At 44.6% G+C, this 15,614-nt stretch overlaps 1 protein-coding gene across 1 annotated transcript in view; it reads right to left on the bottom strand.

Annotated features, from left to right (window-relative positions):
* LOC117558763 (cohesin subunit SA-1) overlaps positions 1-2,463 on the bottom strand; it is an 88,427-nt gene extending 85,964 nt beyond the window's left edge. Inside the window, exon 1 of the mRNA XM_034235148.1 lies at positions 2,278-2,463. The gene's annotated coding sequence lies outside the window, so the exon portion shown is untranslated. The remainder of the gene's footprint in view (positions 1-2,277) is intronic.
* Between the last annotated feature and the right edge of the window lie 13,151 nt (positions 2,464-15,614).

The raw sequence follows: 15,614 nt of genomic DNA, 5'->3' as shown, positions 1-15,614 counted from the left end.
TATGTGTCAGAGTATAGACCTTTGAATTCAACGTCTCTGTGTGCTATGCTGCAAATCAATGACTCAAAATATAATTATATATGATATTTGCATCAAGTACTCAATATGTTAACTTTTACAGCGTTGCCAAAAGCAGATATGCACACCTGTTATTATTCAATCAATTAAAATGTTCTTAATGAGGACGGATAATTTGTATATTACCATTTTTCCCGGTAATGTTCGGTAAATGAAATGCATGAAGATTGCATATTTTCTGGTGCGTTTGATACAAAGAGGCTTCATTGATCGTGTGCTTTCAAAATGTGGTTATGGGAATGTTTTCCATTCATTAGGACAAACATTCGACCCAACAAACAATACTCACACATATTTAACTTCCAGCTTCCATTCACACAAAAAAAGTCAATAGTAAGATCTCTATAGAGCCATTACAAATTAAATCAATACAACTGTAATTCTAACAATAATGTATTTAATACAAAGAGGCTTCAATGTTTGTGTGCTTTCGAAATACGGTTATGGGTCAAATATTCTACCCAACCATTTCCGCTTCCATTCACACAGAAAAAGTCAATAGCTCGTAATAAGATCTCTTTGAAGCCATTAAATAATACAACTGTAATTCTAACAATCTCAACCATGTATTGCCTAGCTTCTGAGGGATGTATAACTGCTTTTAAAAAAAATGCTTTTAAAGGTATGCTACGATTAGCCCTTCATGAAACATGTAACTGTTTTACCTGATGCTATTGCTGATGTGATTATGCTTCTTGCCACTGCACAAATGGCCTTCTGTATTTATATTTGAATTGTATGTTTTTTGTTTAATGCCCTTGTTTTATGTTGAAACTTGTTGTGTGCCGTGTTGGTCAGGACTCCCTGGAAGAAGAGATCTTGTATCTCAATGGGACATTCCTGGATAAATAAAGGATAAATAAAATAAAATAAAATAACATATGGCCTGTGCAGTATGAAGTGGAAACAGTGAGTGAAAATGGAAGATAGGTTGGCAGGCGAATACAAATATTCATATAATCAACGCGGTAAATGTCCCAGCTACCAGAGACATAAAGGATGTTTGATTCAGATATTAAAGTCTAAGTAAAAATGTGCAAACAGAATACAAATATTCATATAAACACAAGAACTGTTCATCTAACCAAGTCCCTGGTTTAGAGCCATCACAAATGAAATCAATACAACAGTAATTCTAACAATCTCAACCATGTATTGCCTAGCTTCTGAGGGATGTATAAAATATGGCCTGTGCAGTATGAAGTGGAAACAGTGAGTGATAATGGAAGATAGGTTGGCAGGCGAGCAGGCTGCAGATTGCAATCCAAGACAATCACATGGCCGACTGTAAACAAAGCGGTTATGCAACAATGTGAGATTCATGCAGACTGCAGGAGGCTCTCTGACCCACTATCGACTATCACTGACTATCCTGCACAGGCTGAGCTGCTCATAGGACAGAGAGGAGTGACAGCCAGCACTGAAGACTGTGTACTAGAGATGGAGGAGATACTGGAGCCCATCCCCCCTAATGTGACTCATGTTTCCCCGCTCAGTGTTGCCTGCTTCCCGCACAGAAGGGGGCGGAGATGGGGAAAGCAGCGCCATAATAATATTGTTTATCATGCACAGAGACGATCCTTGCAAACGTATTAAAAAGCATCCACCAGCTGTCATTCATTACAAAAGCAACACGTTTATTAGCCGTGTCAAAAGTCACCACTACTCCTAAGAAACTTGAAAGGGGTGGCGATGTTGACACAGGGGGAAAAGTCGCTCCTAGGTTCATACATCACATTGTACATGAAACAAAAACGACAAACTACCACGGGATGATAACAACAAAGTCAACGTGGAATTTGCATAAATGACAGCAGAGCAATACTGTATCATAATAGGGCTGTGCAAATGAGAGAAGGTGATTCCTGTCTTGCAAGGAGCAAGAAAACACGTCACACCGCATGGCTCTTTATTTGTTGACAAGCCAAACTCAAGAGCCGGATAGAAATTGGAAGCTGGAGCTGCGACAGCCTCTTGCACCCTGTAGCAAGTTGTCTTGGCGACATTTTGTGTGGCTAGCTCACAAAGCTAATGGCTCTGCTAGGCTACAGTGAGAGTGAGGAAGAGAGAGAAAGCACCTCCGTTAGCCGCTAACGCCCATCCCCCCATCTAACCAGTCTTCCCTGTCTGTGTCCACCATCTTTAATCTGTGCTCCCTTCCCCACCACACAAAACACGACAAAAACATAAGACACTCACCTCTAACGAACATCGCCGAATCGATTATCACCTTCCGAAATAATAAATCGATTATCGTTTTAATATAGTGCGTATTTTAATATTGAAAATTGGCCGTGCGAGCGGAACCGCGCCTTGAGAGAAGAGCAGCAATCCTAAACCGCCATCTGGTGGTATTTTCCTCTCGTGATGCAGGGCGAGCGGCGCAGCCTCAGACCGACACGCAGCGCCCCCTCGCGGACACGGAGGGGAGAGGTGGGCGCGCGCCTCGGGGGGCGAGGGAGGGGAGGGGAGGGACCGCGAGACCCCGCCAGCACAACACTCACGGGGACGCGCATAGAGCAGAGATAATCAGAGTCAAAATACTTTATTTATCAGAATCAGAATACCTTTATTTGTATCACAGAGGGGACTATTACATTGTTACAGCAGAAAAGAGCAAAAGACAGCTTAATAAGCATGCATACAAAAGTATTAAAGATAAAAAAGAAATGATAGCCTAATGAAAAAAGTTACATTTGACAAAATACACATCCTATAACAATACTTAGGATTTAGCAGCCAGCTATATATTGCCCAGTTTTTAATGGCATAGGCTATATATATATATATATATTGCACATATTGCACAGTTGGTATTTAACAACAAGAGGTGTGGGGGTGAATTAGGTTTATTAAATAATATAGGATACAAATATTCATATAATCAATGCTGTAAATATCCCATCTACATGAGACATAAAGGATGTTTGAATCAGATTTGAAAGTGAAAATGTGCAATACAAATGAAACAATAATACTTTGTATAAGTTCACTGACTTTTGTAAATGCTGCTGCTGCTGACCATGGATGACGTGTGTACTTTTTAAAATGTACTTTTATTAAACTTTATTGCCGCTTAATATGTGTGTATATGTGTAAATATGTGTGAGTACGTGCATAGAGCAGAGATAATCAAAATACTTTATTTTAAATCATGGGGGTGAATTAGGTTGTTTTAAATAATATATGATACAAATATTCATATAATCAACGCTAAATATCCCTGCTACAGGAGACGTAAAGGTTTGAGTCAGATTTGAAAGTTGAAGTAAAGATGTGCTTAGAATACAAATATCCATATAGACACAATAACTGTACAACTAACAAAGTTCCTGGTAAACCACCAAAAAATACAAACCGTAACACTGTTTACAATTTATCCTGCTTGTGCCAGCAGCTAAAACACAGACAATTATTGTCCAAGGATCCCATTTGTTTTAACTTCATTTAGGAATTGTCAGTGTTTATAGTCATTAAAAATCCTTTTATCATTTGGTTAATTCATGCAGAGATTACTTCAGACGAGAAAAAGGTTGAAATGAATATTCTACTTAAGACCACATTTATTTTTTACCTCATCGTATGTATTATAAATTGTCTGCGGTGATGAGTAGTGTCCTGTGTTTTTTTTATTTCCTCCTGGACTGATTCTGTTACTCAGGGAGTTCCTAAGTCTCCAGGAAATGCATGTAAGTCAATGTAATGTCCCCTGAAGTGATGTATACATGGTATGTGTGTGTGTGTGCGTGTGTGCGTGTGTGTGTGTGTGTGTGTGTGTGTGTGTGTGTGTGTGTGTGTGTGGCATGTAGTATGTGATGTGTGTTTTAAACAGTGGGCGTCTGTATGAGGGAGATGTTATTGTCAAGGTTATCAAGGTTCCTCAGGGTTAACTTAATTGATCCCAAATTTAAAAAATGTTTAGAAATTGTCAAAATATCCATTTCAACATTAGAAAGATATATATATATACATGCAACATAACATATATGGAATACGTTAGAATAGCAGACCAACCTACGAGGCGACATCAAAACATTTATAAACTTTTAGATTTAAAACAAATGCATTATTAAAAACAACATGTAAATTAATTACTATGTATAGGCCTATATATATATATACTATACACATTATTTCACACTTTCTACATTGCAATATATATTAAATGCAACAACTATGAGGTAAAATACACAACAAAATCCTTAAGCAATATCATAGGAGTTTACAATATACATTGTTATATAATATTTAAATGTGTATTGCTTATTTTATTTCTTATTCATTTAAGCTTTTATATATATATATTAACATTTACACCAATTTTGTTCTTGTCTATTTCCTAATTGTTTCATCAATTCAACATTGAAAAGTAGTTGAAAAACACATAAAATATTTTAATTTAAAGATCTTTTGTTTTCATCCAACCCAAAATAAGTTGTATTTACTATCATACTGTATACGACAAAGAAAAGCAACAAAACCTCACATTGGAAACCAGAAAATGTTTGATATTTTTGCCTCAAAATGCAAATGTGATCATCAAAACTTTATTTAAATCAACTAGCTCTTAGTAAAGTCACTGTGGAGCGCATGTATGGGAGGCTGTGGCTCGGTGGATAGTGTGCTGGACTTCGATTCAGGGGGTAGCAAGTTCGAGACTCACTGCATGTCGTTGTGTCCCTGGGCAAGACACTTCACCCCAAATTGTTGGATAAAAGCGTCTAACAAATGACATGTATGCATAACTTAACACCAATCAGACTGAAAGTCATTAGTGACCTTTGAACTTGTCCTGCTTTTCTCAAACACTTTTTATTTAAATCTCCAGCTCTCTAGCTTACACAAAGGAAGAGGAAGAGGAAGAGTGAGTGTGTGCACACGGACAAACTCCTATGCCATTTGTCTCCATCAGGTCCTTGGGCTGAGATTGGACGTGCATAAACCCAATTACAGAGCCGCGGTGTGCTCACATTACTCACTCCTGCTCACTACTGCCAGGAGATAGAGATAGAGACGGAAAAAAAGAAAAGGGAAAGGGTTTAGCTAATTACATTTGCCCCACTTGAGAGTCATTAGGAGGAAATCAAACTCCTGCATTACATCTATGAGAGAGAGAGCAAAAAACTAAAAGAAAATGATTTTGTGTTGAAAAAAAGAATCTGTACTAGCTAAAGCAATGACACACACACACACACAAACACACACACACACACACACACACACACAAATGTACTTGGTGCTGTTTTATCTGATGGACACATTGTTGTTCGCCATAGCAACAGCACGTCCTCCCCACAAAAGCTGCCGCCAGAGCCCCCCCTCAGGGTTGTTTTGCAAAAACAGACAGACAGACACACACACCAGACACACACACACACACACACACAATTATTTTCTAATCATTTTGGTGCCATGTGTACCAAAACAACATCAACGTGAAAAACAAAAACATTTAAAACTCCCTCCAGATGATCTTCTAGAGAAGCATTCTGTAAAATTTGAATTATGTGTATATTTCGACAAACCAAATTACATGTTAGACGTTTTTATCCAAAGCGACTTACATACTCAATACTGTGGGCAATCCCCACAGGAGCAATTTGGGGTGAAGTGTCTCAGGGACACAACGACATGCTGACTGCTGTGGGGTTTGAACCTGTAACCCCCAACGCACTATCCCACTGCACCACACGCCATGAAAATAATGTTATAACGTCGTTTTATTTTGAGTTTTCCCCCCCAAATAACCCGATGCATTTATTGAGAAACACTAAAGGATTATGAAAATGTGAAGAAGATGTGAATATAGTAAACATCATAACCTATTTTTACACGAGAACAGAAGATGGATTCATGCAAACACAATTCTCGAGAGCCATTTGGTGAAGTGCTTTGCTGAAAGGCACTTCAGTGAAGCCCCATCTTCAGTTGCTGCAAACACATCCAAACCAGAGGGATGATTCACATTTCTGTTGAAGATCCATTTAAGATTTCCATTAAAAAACATCACTTTTCTTTCCTTGTATTCTATTGAGAGATACGAGGTCAGCTGCAGAAAAAGCTAAATAAGGGAAAGGAGAAATTCAGTGTCTAGATAAATGTTTATCAGTTTATTTATGAGGTTACATGAATCACTATGACTTTTCCTTCTCTTAAATCTATATGATCCTGTAGAGAACTTGTCTTTCTCTAAAGCAAATTACATTGTGTGCAATATGAATATCATTACCATCATTACAATACACTCGCTGCTATATAACATTTGCAATATTATTATTAATAATATGCTAGGATAACGTGCAATTACGTATCTGCCACTACGTTTAATTTTTTGCATAATTATGTAACCCTCTACATGTTTTCTGTATTTAATTGCTCTTTTTACGGCACTTTTAGTGTACAGTTTTACTATTATGCTGCTGTGTTTATTGTATTTTTGTTACTCTGGCACAACAATTTCCTTCGGGATAAATAAAGTCTTATCTTATATTAAAGCCAAATATGTAAGAAACTGGGTCAGAACAGCAACATACAGAGATGACAATATATATTCGTCCAGACAGAAAATACCCAAGAAATTAATTACACCTGTACCAGAAATACAAATATCTTTCAGTACAGGAAGAGGATCTGGTTCCTGTTAGAGTATTAATTATGGGATGGCTTCATTTTAAGATGTTTGTCTTTTATTTATTTGTTTATTTAGCAGGGACATTGCACATTAATGAACACTTAAAACAGGAAATATGCCAAGAGTGAATATACCGGATTTAGCTTTGAGCTACTTTCCATCCGCAGTCCCTCACATAAAACATTAAGAAAAGGAAAATTACAACATAGCAATACAAATACATAAAATGCAAGAAAAGTACAAGAGTAAGAGTAGAATAAATCGGGTGTCCGCCAAGTGTTTTGTTCTTACTGGGAAAGTTTGCGATCACGTGACATGGACACTGCTCATTAGAAATTAAAAGGAAAAAATATTGTATCCATGTCACGTCTTGAGAGGATTATTTGTGAATATACGTTTTGCCCTGTCGACAAATAGCTATTACACGTTTTTTTGTGAGACTGGGTTGTTTGAGCCCAGCTGTAGCCATGCTATATTTCTTGCTGTTGACCCTCATAATGCAGTAATTTATATACTACATGTCTTAAATGTACAACTTTATGGCTGTTATTGATCTCACACACACACATTGACTCACAGCAGTGATGTCGGCTGCAATAAACATACATTCATGAACCGATAAATAATATATACTTTCATATTTCTGCATATTGCCATACACAATCAATCCCAGAGGCAGTAAAACAAAAAATAAACACCACACACCACTACTTATGATACTGTCAGGCTGTTTATCCTCTTGTCTTCAACATTATTTATTCAGTAAAACTCAAACAAAAGAGGGCTGTGTGTGCAGGGTGTTACAACATATTGCAGAATGTTGCTGTATGTTTTAAAGTTCCCCTATTATACTGTTTTTCATCAATATATTATAGGTCTCAGATACAGTGGGGCAAAAAAGTATTTAGTCAGCCACCAATTGTGCAAGTTCTCCCACTTAAAAAGATGAGAGAGGCCTGTAATTTTCATCCTAGGTACACTTCAACTATGAGAGACAAAATGAGAAAGAAAAATCCAGAAAATCACATTGTCTGATTTTTAAAGAATTTATTTGCAAATTATGGTGGAAAATAAGTATTTGGTCAATAACAAAAGTTCATCTCAATACTTTGTTATATACCCTTTGTTGGCAATGACAGAGGTCAAACGTTTTCTGTAAGTCTTCACAAGGTTTTCACACACTGTTGCTGGTATTTTGGCCCATTCCTCCATGCAGATCTCCTCTAGAACAGTGATGTTTTGGGGCTGTCGCTGGGCAACACGGACTTTCAACTCCCTCCAAAGATTTTCTATGGGGTTGAGATCTGGAGACTGGCTAGGCCACTCCAGGACCTTGAAATGCTTCTTACGGAGCCACTCCTTCGTTGCCCGGGCGGTGTGTTTGGGATCATTGTCATGCTGAAAGACCCAGCCACGTTTCATCTTCAATGCCCTTGCTGATGGAAGGAGGTTGTCACTCAAAATCTCACGATACATGGCCCCATTCATTCTTTCCTTTACACGGATCAGTCGTCCTGGTCCCTTTGCAGAAAAACAGCCCCAAAGCATGATGTTTCCACCCCCATGTTTCACAGTAGGTATGGTGTTCTTTGGATGCAACTCAGCATTCTTTCTCCTCCAAACACGTCTAGTTGAGTATATATATATATTATGTATTGTGGTGACACGTTATTGGACATAATTCACCTTGCTTATTGTGTCACCCTTTAGTGGGGAACACCTGTAGCTTTAGCTGCCATTCCTGCTATAGCTCATCAGGCAGAGCAGTGCATGTGTTAACCTCTCTGATAGTAATGGATAATAAAGATTGTAACTTCTTTCTTAATACACCGCCTCCGACTCTCTTTTCACGGCACTACACTGTGACCCTGACTTTTCCGAGAAAGTTTCCGGAAAATTAACGAACATGGCTGAGCGCGATGTTTTCATAAAGCTGCCGGAATTCTGGGAGCACACCGCGGAGGCATGGTTCGCACACGTGGAGGCACATTCCGCCTGCCGACAGGTCCGTGACGGGGACCTGAAATACTACCATGTGGTAGCAGCGCTGGGGAGCTCCACGTCGTCCAGGTTGGTGGGATTCATCGCAGCCCCCCCACACCATGGCAAATATGAGGCGATTAAGGCCCTTCTCCTTAAGACATTTAGCTTATCTGCTAAGGAGAGGGCCCGCCAGATACTTGACATTCAAGGCCTAGGAGACAGCAAGCCTTCCCAGCTAATGGAGAAAATGCTAAATCTGCTAGGGGGGGAAGATCCCCGGATATTATTCACGGAGATTTTCCTGCGTCACTTGCCTCCCCGGGTCCAGACGCCGCTGGCCAACACGCCTGTCACGGAGCTCCGTGCCTTGGCTGAGGAAGCAGATCGTTTTTTCCTGGCGACACAACAGCCCGGGGCAGAGACGTTAGCCGCGACGCTCAGCGGCCCATCTGCAGTCAAGAAAGCGTGGCGGAGGCAGGACACGGCTGTATCGAGCCGGCGTGGAGACACCGGAGAGTGCTTTTACCACGCACGTTTCGGGACAATGGCGAAGAAATGCATCGCCCTGTGCAGCTACAAACCCCCGGGAAACGGAGGGGCCGGCGCTCAGTAGTGGCCCTGAGCGTCGGCGGCACGTGCAGGCTCCTCTTCGTCAGCGACAGCGTTTCGGGGAGCCTGTTTCTGTGTGACACGGGCGCTCAACGGAGCGTAGTTCCAGCGTCGAGTGAAGACGTCACCCGGGGTGGGCACGGACCGCGATTGACGACGGCTAACGGTGGTCCCATTCGCACGTACGGCGTGAGGCCTATGTGTTTGTGCATCGGAGGACAGCGTTTCAGCTGGGATTTTGTGACAGCGGACATTTCTTTTCCCCTCCTCGGAGCGGATTTTTTGTGTGCTCATGGACTCTTAGTGGACGTTAAGAATAGGCGTTTGGTTGATGCCTTAACGTTTTCTTCCCTCGTGTGCACACTTGGCAGCGTAGCATATGACGGGCTGTCGGGCTCGCTGTCGGGGGCAGACACGTTTCTCAGACTGTTGGCCGAGTTTCCAGACCTGTCGCTGCCCACCTTCTCTGCGCTTACCACTAAGCATGGCGTGGAGCACCACGTCACTACCGAGGGGCCTCCTGTCTACGCCAGGGCCCGGCGGTTGAACCCTTCTAAGCTGGCTGTAGCGAGGGCGGAGTTCGCAACAATGGAGCGCCTGGGCATTGTCCGCCGCTCCGACAGTCCTTGGGCTTCTCCCCTGCACGTCGTCCCCAAACCGAACGGCGGGTTCCGCCCGTGCGGGGATTACCGCCGACTCAACGACGCCACTACGCCTGACCGGTGCTGCACATTCAGGACTTTTCGGCGCATCTGGCCGGTACGGGGGTGTTTTCCAAGGTGGACCTGGTGCGTGGATACCACCAGGTGCCCATGCACCCCTCTGGACATTCCCAAGACAGCAGTTATAACGCCTTTTAGGACTTTTTGAGTTCCTGCGGATGCCTTTTGGACTCAAGAATGCTGCTCAGACGTTCCAGCGCCTGATGGATTCGGTGCTGCGGGACCTGCCGTTTGTGTTTGTCTACCTCGACGACATACTCGTCGCCAGCGCTTCAGTGCAGGAGCACCTGTCCCACCTCCGAGCCCTTTTCACGCGGCTCAACGAACACGGATTAATCATCAATCCTGCAAAGTGCCAGTTCGGGGTGTCTGACATTGATTTTCTGGGGCACCGCGTCACCAAGGGCGGTGCGGCACCTCTGCCGGCGAAGGTGGAGACTGTTGCGGCATTTCCTCGCCCGCTCACAGCCCGGTCGCTCCGTGAGTTTCTGGGGATGGTGACCTTCTACCACCGTTTCATCGCCCGGGCCGCACACATCATGCGGCCGCTGTATGAAGCATTGAAGGGCAAGACCCCAGTCCAGGCGATCGACTGGACGGCAGAGGCGGACGTCGCTTTTGCTGAGGTCAAGACCGCGTTGGCTCAGGCGGCTTTGCTGGCACACCCATCATCTACGGCTCCCATCTCCATCACCACGGACGCGTCGGACTACGCGGTCGGCGCGGTGCACGAGCAGTGGGTGGAGGGCGCTTGGCAGCCGCTCGCCTTTTTCAGCCGCCAGCTGACGCCCAGAGAACGCAGGTACAGCGCTTTTGACCGTGAGCTCCTGGGTCTTTATTTGGCCGTGCGGCACTTCCGTTTCATGCTGGAAGGCCGGGAGTTTACGGCGTTTGTCGACCACAAGCCACTCACCCTTCGCCATGTCTAAAGTGGCGGAGCCTTGGTCGGCACGTCAGCAGCGGCAGCTTTCCTACATCTCTGAGTTCACCACAGACATTAAGCACGTGGCTGGCAAGTCGAACCTGGTTGCAGATTTCCTCTCCAGAGTCGTCATCGGAGCCGTCCAGTTGGGCCTGGACTATACCCGCATGGCGGTGGACCAGGTCACAGACCCCGGCGTCCAGGCTCTGAAGGTGGAGGGCGCGGGGCTGCGCTTGGAGGACGTGGTGTTCGGCGACGCGGGCGTTACCCTCCTGTGTGACGTCTCCACAGGCCTGTCGCGGCCAGTCGTTCCTGCCAGCTGGAGGCGCTCTGTGTTCGAGGCAGTGCACGGACTGTCACACCCCGGCGTTAAGCCTTCGGTGCGCTTGGTGGCCGCGAAGTTCGTCTGGCATGGGCTGAAAAAGGACGTGAGGACTTGGGCTGGTGAGTGCGTGGCTTGTCAGCGCGCTAAGGTGCACCGCCACACGAAGGTCCCTTTGGAGCGTTTCCTGGTGCCTGAGAGGAGGTTTGACCACGTCAACATCGACCTGGTTGGTCCATTGCCCTCCTCTCAGGGGGCTTTTCCTACCTCCTCACCATGGTGGACCGGACGACCCGTTCGCCGGAGGCGGTCCCGCTCGTTTCGACGTCGGCCACGGACGTTGCCCGGGCCTTCATTGCAACGTGGGTGTGTCGTTTTGGCACCCCGTCGGACATTTCCTCAGACAGGGGCTCTCAGTTCACGTCCGAACTCTGGAACGCCGTGGCAGGCGGTTTGGGGGTTAAGCTGCACAGGACTACCGCTTACCACCCTCAGGCTAACGGCCTCTGCGAGCGCTTCCATCGCTCCATGAAGGCGGCCCTCAAAGCCGGCCTTAAGGACGGGAATTGGGTCGACAAGCTGCCCTGGGTGATGCTGGGCCTGAGGACTGCGCCTAAAGAAGACCTGCAGTGCTCTACGGCTGAGATGGTCTACAGGCAGCCGTTGAGAGTTCCAGTGGATTTCCTCCCTAACCAGGGCTCGACATTAACGACTGCCCGGTGGCCCGGGGCCATCTAGTATTTAGCTCGGGCAATGGAGCCTCACCTGCTGGTTGCCCGATCGGGCAATCTATTATGCCAGTATCATGCAGCTCGCGGATCCAGTAATGAGTGACCCGACAGTAAAACTAAACATATCTATAACTAGTTTAGGTAGTTTGAGAGGTAATTAAAATAGCTACGTGTGATATTCTAACCTGAAGTGTGTGTTTTGTCCGCTCACCGCTGCATGTGATTATGCAGAGCTGCGTGTCGACTCGTCAGCAGCAGCTGATCTTTCTCTCCCGTCAGATTAGACTTCACTCGCGTTTATGTCCATATCGATCAGATCCAGCTAGTTCTAGCTAATGATATGACTACCTGCTTATTAAAAGACACCTAAACAATAAGTGTCGCTATGCAACTGGGTGAGGCCACAAAGTATAGCGCAGCATTATGCATTTGTTTACATGCCCACCGGAACCCCGAGGCATTACCAACAGATCAACGCACAATCAACCCATACAGGACATCTCTTTCTTTAGACATTAGAATTGACTATTCTTGTCTGTCACATACTCTTCTTGTCTGTCACATAATTGGCGCAACTGAAGCGGTATTGCGCTAAAGGGAAATTATTTTGACCGGACATTTTGACCGAAGAGATTTAGATTTGCCGGCTAACGGGAACTCTGACGTCGCCATTTTGTGTGCTTCGCGGATGCGCTCGGCTCCTCTCGACTGCTGCTCGGGTCTGCTCGGTCAGCTTCCGGATGAGGAGGCATTCGTTCGACCAACTTACAGTAGATAACATTACAAACATTTTTAACAGGGGCCATAATCAGAGATGGGGTCGTTACTAAAAAAAAGTAATATATTACACTACTTCGTTACTCTCTACATAAAGTAACTCGGTACTTTACTCGTTACTTTACTCGCAGGGCCGGCCCACCCCTCCCTGCAGGCAGATCACGCAGACTGCTAAAGTTTCAAATGTTCTCTTTAGTTCAGTTTCCATTGTCGCATAAGACTGATCCAGATAGCTCCTGAATGTTTTCCTATCTGACCATGGCTGTCCTCTGTCTCCTGCTATCTGTATATTTTTGCCCAGTCTATCTCTGCTCACGCTGTTGCGTCAGCGTGTTCTCCTGCGTGTTGGCCATGTGTTGCACTGGAACCAGACTGGAGCACACCGACAAGACTTCAGCCGAGCACGTACGAACTGCACATGCGTGAGTGGCAATAACTCTCCTTACCAGCAGGCGGCGGTAGTGTGTATTCGTCATTCAAAACAGGCAACAACCGGAAAACAGAGAAGAAGAATAGACTACGTGATATAAACAAACAACCAATAGCTGTGCGTTAACTTCACCTTAGCATGTGTTCTTTGCAGGTGTTTGTTGAGGTTTGATTATGACTGATTTTTAGTAAGTAACGAAGTAATGCGTGTCGGGGCAATGTTAGTAACTGTAGTGTGATTACTGAATTATAAAAGTAGCGCGTTACACTACTCTGTTACCGACAAAAGTAATATTATTACAGTAACTCTGAACATAATAGTGTAAATAATGTTTGTTTTGGCAGTTATAACTGAATGTAATGTTTTCTACTTTTTTACATCTGGGAAGGCATTTGCCTTCATCAGATGGAAAGTGTCTTGACCAACAACTTAAGTATTTCTCATAGCTTTGCAGGGCATGCAAGCGAGGAAACACAAACAAGAACAAACAAACAAGTGAAATGAAGAATACAATTGAAATTGTACAATATAATATTGTGGTGGTTCATCTTATAATTCAGTCTAGAGAATGCACCAGACAGCATCTAAGACCTACAAAAATCTAAATGTTCTAGGGGGAGGCCCCCCAAACCCTTCGTGGGTCATTTCGTCTGCGCTCATTTTTCAGGGCAATCTCTATTGGGCTCAGGGCCATCTGTAAATTAGCTTAGATGGCCCACAGGGCCATCTCCCAAAATCCTTAATGTCATGCACTGCTAACGCATCGGCTCCCTGGTCGGCGTCGGCCCAGCGGGCTTTCCTGCAGGACGCCGCTGAGGCCTTTGCTCCGATCCCTACTACTCAGCACGGTACTCAGGTGTCCCAGGTTCCCGCAGAGCTCCGCTCGGCGGAGCACGTGTTCATCCGGCACGATGCGCACAGAGGCCCCCTGCAGCCCCCTTATGATGGGCCTTTCCGGGTCTTGGAGCACGGGGACAAGCACCTGGTGGTCGACCTGGGTGGCAAGGCCGAGCACGTCTCGGTGGACCGGGTGAAGGCTGCTCACCTGGACTTGGACCAGCCTGTGGTGCTGGCTCGACCTCCGCGACGGGGCCGCCCCCCGGCCTCGTCCCCTGTCACGGATTTAAGACCTGTTGTTCCGGTCCCTCCCCTTCCGGGGGCCGCACAGGCGGAAGTTACTTTTCCGACTCCCGTGCTCAGGAGTCGTGGGGGTCGGCGTGTCGTTCCTCCCCGCCATGCTGATTTTGTTTATGTGTGAATTCTGGGGGGGCTTGTGTGGTGACACGTTATTGGACATAATTGCTTATTGTGTTGCCACACGGACCCTTTAGTGGGGAACACCTGTAGCTTTAGCTGCCATTCCTGCTAGCTCATCAGGCAGAGCAGTGCATGTGTTAACCTCTCTGATAGTAATGGATAATAAAGATTGGAACTCCATTCTTAATACACCGCCTCCGACTCTCTTTTCACGGCACTACAGTATATATACAGTGCAATAATTATTTCATGCTAAATGAAGCTCTGTTGGATATCACTAGATCCTGTTACAGCGTAATATACATAACGATTGACGTACATTAGCATAATTACTAGCTAGCCGCTAGCTGCTAACTGCCGCCTCGTTAATATCAAATCCATCATAATAACAAGACATTACCATGCTGTCATGAACGCACGGTGCTGTTACGTGTACGCAAATTGACGTGCTTGATGTGAACGAGCATTTTGGATAAAGTTGTGCATGCTCTATGAGTGCCCAATCCATACGGGTACTTCTCAGGCATACCGGGTAATCTGTGATGTTTCACTTTCAAAAGTTGGGCCATTTTATCATCGTGCGCTAATGAGCAACTCTCATAGGAATGAATGAGGCCCCGCCTCCCACGCTGTATCCAGTTCTTATTATACATCCATGCTACTGTCTTGTCAACAAAACGATTGACTACCCTCACTATCACCGTTTAATGTCAACCATTTGTGCAGATAGCATGAAGTAGAAAAGATTGGCGATCACCGATGCTAGCGTTAGCATTTTTCCCCCGGGCTTAAATTGTGTATTATAGAATGATGATCACACCGGTGACATTACTGCGTAATGCGTGGTGGAGTCACTTTGTTACATATACGTGTCGGCACCACGCAAACAACCCCTATGTAAAGTGAATGAGGCTCCTTTGTCGTGGTGCACACACGCATTTCTACAACGTCCCGCAGTGAGCTTTTATTCTATAAAACGTTTTTTAAATCTACTTTATAGCTTGTAGTAACTCACGGGAGGCTTCTTTTATTTTATTTGTATTCATAATTATTTTTCGTCAGAATGTGATTACATTAGTTACGAATTTGTGTTCTCAAAAAACAGTGCATTGTGTGTAATGCAACTGTGATTTTTATTAAATTAGTTAGTTT

The sequence above is a fragment of the Gymnodraco acuticeps genome, unplaced genomic scaffold (assembly GCF_902827175.1).
Source record: "Gymnodraco acuticeps unplaced genomic scaffold, fGymAcu1.1, whole genome shotgun sequence".
Classification (NCBI taxonomy): Eukaryota; Metazoa; Chordata; class Actinopteri; order Perciformes; family Bathydraconidae; genus Gymnodraco; species Gymnodraco acuticeps.
Note: the sequence above shows the minus strand (reverse complement) of the source record. Positions and strands in the feature narration are given on the sequence as shown.